Below are 5,290 nucleotides of genomic sequence, written 5' to 3'. Positions count from 1 at the left end.
ATATATGAACCTTAATAATCTTTTCAAAGGTTTTGCCAAGGCGAGACTGACTGACCTATAGTTGCCTGGATCCTCCTTCCTCCCCTTCTTGAAAATAGGGACCACATTGGCCCTTTTCTAGTCCTCCAGGATCTGGCCCATGCACCACAAGTGCTCAAATAATCTTGCCAGTCGCTGTGCAATGACATCAGCCAGTGCCTTCAGTACCCTCAGATGGAGCTCATCAGGGCCTGCCGACTTAAACGCATCCAGTCCTTCCAAGTGACTCTGCAACATCTCAGGGTCAATGCTTGGTAGTCTGGCGCCCAGCTGTTGTCTCTCTACGATCCCATTGTGAGACTTGTCTTGCCCCTCGTTTAGGAAGACTGAGGCAAAGACCTCATTGAGGACTTCAGCCTTGTCCCCCCTGTCTGTCACCAGTTCAGTAGTGGTCCTATACTGCCCTGGGCCTTCCTTTTACTCCCTATATATCTGAAACACAATTTTTTGTTATCCTTACCTTGGGATGCCATCCTCAGCTCCATGGTAGCTTTGGCCTTTCTAACTGCCTCCCTACAACTGCGGCTCAAATTAGGCTCAGAATATGAACAGGAAACAGATCTGTTGAGTAAGGGCCTACCACGCATGGGCTATTCCAGCACAGCTTGCAAATTTGACATTTATGTCATCCGTCCCATCCCACCTCCCGACTCTTCAGCAACTTTCCTGTGTAGACAAGCTGAACAGAGATGCCGTTTTTACCTAACTTCCTTTCAGAACAGAACCAAAATCCAGTGTAAATTTACAATAGGGCTGTTCACCTGATCTGCACCTACACTCCTGGAGTGTACATGCCTACAGTCTAGGAACCTACAAGCCCTACTAATAGTCTGTATTCAGATGTAGCTCACATGGTCCTTTGAATGATAACATAATCCCAGAGTGGGTTTAAACAGAGATAGACAGCAAAATGAGCACAAATACAATGAGAAATCTTGCTGCTTAGTGACAGAAAGAGAATGGCTTGCAACTATCTTACTATTGGCATAGTGACTATAAGTAAAGTTGTGTAAAAATCAGTCATCCATCTAATAATTTTGAATGTGGAAATGCAAAATATAAAGATAATATGGTACAGTAGCACTATAATAAAGTCTATCAAATGGTATAACACAAATATACCTTGAGTTACAAGTGATATACTGCAGGATACTACATGACTTCAGGCAATGGATCTCAACTAGTGGGACATGGAGGTGTTACGGGTAGGAGTCTGACAAACTTGAGGCAGCTGCCAGCCAATTTCATGTGGAAATCATGAGACATTTTCATGGGTGGAGCACAGCAGGGCCTGCCACACCTCTGTTTGAACAAGTGGGCATTGGTGGCCCCACCCCTTGCCACTGACTGGCTATGAGAGCTGTCCATCATGCAGTCCCACTCCTTGCCACTGACTGCTGGTGAGGGGCAGCGTTGTATGATGGACAGCCCTCGCAGACAGCCAGCACCAAGGAGAGGACAAGGATGACAGTCATCTTGCCATGCTGGCAGTCCTCCTCCCCCCTTTCCCTCCCAGTTGGCTGTGCAGCAAAGCCGCAGCAGCCACGAGGACTGCCGGCTCCCCAGAGGGAGCTAGAATCTTGTTTTTGGAAAGTTTCTTTTTTTTCAGGGAGCCTGCGCTTTTTTGCAGAGCCTGCCCAAAAATCACAGTTTGCACGAAATCATGATTACATAGTTTTCGTGGCAACTGCGATTTAGTGATTAGAGACTGTTAATGTGCGATTGGCTGATTGGTGACCTATGTAAAATGAGTTTCAAGGTTCTAGAGAATGCATGCAACAAACTCACAGAGCAAAGGAGCCTCAGAGACTTCAAAAACACTTCCATTCCAAAGGACAGCCCTATCTGAACAGGGGGAAATGTGGTGGTGGGGTAATGATAAGTCTTACACACACACTGCCTGTTCTGTAGAAAGAGGATTTCAATCTTTCAATCTTAGGGGTAAAACAGAAATTTTCCGAAGTACAAAGCTGCCAAATTCCCACTTATCAGCTTGGAAGAAAATAAATTTCAGAGAACTAACAGGTAAAAACTAGAGGTGCACCAGTATATCGGTGCCATATCGGATTGGCACCAATAAAAGGGAAATTAACATTATCGGCTATTGGCTTTTTTTGGCTGGTGCAGCTGATAATGTCACCAATAAATATAATATGCCTGCTGGCTGGGGCCCCTGGACGCCACATGCATGCGTGCAGCTGCATCATGCACATGGCCAGGAATGGAGCTGGTCAGCGTGGAGAGCAGTGCCCTGCAGGTAAGTCTGTGAAGGGGAAGGGGCAGGGGGGATGGGAAAGGGCATGGAGGGGGACAGACCGAGGCCCCACACAGTGAGGGAGGGAATGGGGCTGGGGCTGGGGGCACTGTCCAGCCAGGGCGGTACATGGGACCCATGGCTGGGGCAGGGAGCAGGATGGAGCCACTGGCAGCTCATCCAGGGGGTGCAGGTGGGGGAGGGTAGCCCCCCACTGCTGTGTACACCCCCTGGGGAAGGTATGGAGGGGCATGTGCTGCCCCATATGTGTGCATGGGGCGGATGTGGGCTGCCCACTGTGGGCTCAGGGCTCTCTGCCCTACTGCCTTTGCCCCTGCCCCGTCCTCATTCTCTCCCTCACTGTGGGGGCATTGATCTCCCTGCTCCATGCCCCTTCCCCTCCACAGATTTACTTGCAGGGAGCTGCTCTCCATGTTGCCTGGCTGTGCTCCTGTTAATTGGTTATTGGATCAGTGCTGGCTGATATGCCTGGTGAATAATTGGTAGGGCTGTGCAAAGCTTCAGTTCCTGATTTGATTCAGTGGAGATTTGGCCTAGTTTGGTCACCGAATCTCCGAATCTGAATTGAATCAGAGGACCCTTTAATGTCCCTGAATTGAATCAGAACCCTCCAAACTGATTCAGAGAGATTCGGAAAGATTTGGCAATTCAGCCATAGACACAGCTTTAAATGTTTTTTCTACATGCCTCTAGGTAGCCGGCGGCTTGTGAGCGCTGCAATGCTGGGGCGCATGGAGTGTCCCACAGGAGTGCGGGGGGTTCCCCAGCGTGCTCAGCAGCAGACCCGGAAGTGGAGCAGAAGCACTTCCGGGTCCACTGATGAGTGTGCAAGGGGGGCACGCCGCACCCCCCCAGCTTGGTGACTTGTGCCTCCTGGGTCTGGGGTGGGTAGCTGGGGTCCCCCCACGGCTGATCACCAAGCTGGGAGGGGGCATACGGGGGGCCCGCTGCACACTTCTCAGCAGACCTGGAAGTGTACCACAATTACTTCCGGTCCACTTCTGGGTTTGCTGCCAAGCACGTGGAGGGCCCTGCCACACGCCTGTGGGACGCTCCATGCACCCCAGCATCGCAACGTTCACGAGCTGCGCTGGTACCTCAAGGTATGGAGAAAAAACATTTAAATCTGTGTCTATGTCCGAATCGCTGAATATCCAAATCAGCATCGAATCTTCAGATTCATATTCAGCCGAATCAAATCAGGGACAGTGATCCGAATCAACGAATCAAATCACTGTCCCTGATCCAGGCCTAATACAAATCCGAATCGAATAGGCCCCGCTTTGCACACTCCTAATAATCGGCTATCAGTATCGACCAAGAATATCTTTATTGGTGCACCCCTAGTAAAGACTAGGGAGCCTGTGCCATGTCCCAGTCACACAGCATGGCTAGTCAATACCATTGCTACGGCTGGTATTAGTAGCCTATTTCTGTGATCTGCTCCTGCCTTCATTAAAGCAGTAAGAGTAGGCTCAGGCCTCCTGTGCCTCGGTGAGTTTAACTGCTAGGAATTTAGCTAGAGTACTAACCACGCAAATCAACCCTTGCTTTTGTGAGGGGAAAAAAATAAGACCGGGAGCTCTGTGCTTTGCTCTGGTAACTGACTCGGATTTGTTTCTTCGTGAAGAAATGCCACATAGTTCAGTGCACGGGACAGCTACAGAATTGTTACTCGGCTGGAAAATACATTAAATACAGATTCCTTTCTAATTTTGCAAAATGACCCAAGTACTCCGGAAAGCTGAAATTCTCTGAAGTCTGGGGGAACCAGAGCACAGGGGTGACTTTCACCCCATGTGCCCTCTTCTCCTTTTCCCTGCATGACACCCAGGAAAACGCACTGTTTGTGTCATATGGAAAATGAAATCCTGGGAAATGAGGATATTAATTCGTGCCATGAAGCTACGGATTCTTATATACTTTTCATCGTATTTCCTTACCTACTGCTCAGAACTGTTAAAACTGCAGCTTTGTTTAATCAGCATTAAAGGATAACAGTAGGTGGCTAAATAAAAATTCAGTGATCAAAAAAAGATTTTTTAATGACTCTAGGTCACTAGTGACAAGGGCTCCTGGCAGGGAAAAAGGCTGACTTTCATTTTTCATGTTACAAATCAGTGCAAATTATGGAACTGTACAGTCAGCAGGTGCTAAGAGGCAGCTCCACTCACACTCTTCAGCACCCATGATGCGTGAGCTATTAATCATAACCCATAGTGGGCTGCAAAAGCTGAAACACGGATTTTCTGTTTTGCCCTCCCAACGCTGTCTGAAGTGCCGTAACAGACTAACTTCCTGTTTATACATCCTAGGATCTGGTTTTTGGCTCTTTGGGGGTGCCTGCTACTGCCAGGCGGGCTACGGAAGAACCAGAGTACACAAATTCATCTTTAACTGTAGCCTGCCTCCTGAAAACATCAAGACAAGGCATACAGTGTTCACTAATTAGATATTACAATCTATTTTTCCCTCTTCACATCTGACATTGCCAAGAGACACAGCTATCCTTCTCAGAAAGGGGAGTTACCTTGTCAGACCAACCAGGTTCCTGTCATTACCTGCGCGGTTTCAAAGATACACTTTGTTCCTGAACAAATACGACCATGGGACAGTCTGTTACCCGAGCACCATCTGTTCTAAAACCAGCAGTGCAGGTTTATGAATTCTTTTACCCTAATTTGCTACTAATAAAGCTAAATTAATGTAATAATAGCATTTCCACAGGCACCCTCCATGGACTGCAGTGCTGAATTCTGCAAACAAGTTTCAAAGCCAAGCTTATTATGCATTGTTATAGTATTTAAGACAAACGTTAATAGCTTGCTCATTTGTGTAACTCTCACATTCACTACAATGCCAACAGTTCTGAACTAACCCCCCACCACACATCTACTGTCCTTTGCCTCTTTCATAACATCCCTCATTGAATACATATTTGGGGGTAGGATGCAGTTTCCACACTGCACGCATACC

This window comes from Gavialis gangeticus, unplaced genomic scaffold (genome assembly GCF_001723915.1).
Source record: "Gavialis gangeticus isolate Ggan-Ray unplaced genomic scaffold, GavGan_comp1, whole genome shotgun sequence".
Taxonomy (NCBI): domain Eukaryota; kingdom Metazoa; phylum Chordata; order Crocodylia; family Gavialidae; genus Gavialis; species Gavialis gangeticus.
Note: the sequence above shows the minus strand (reverse complement) of the source record.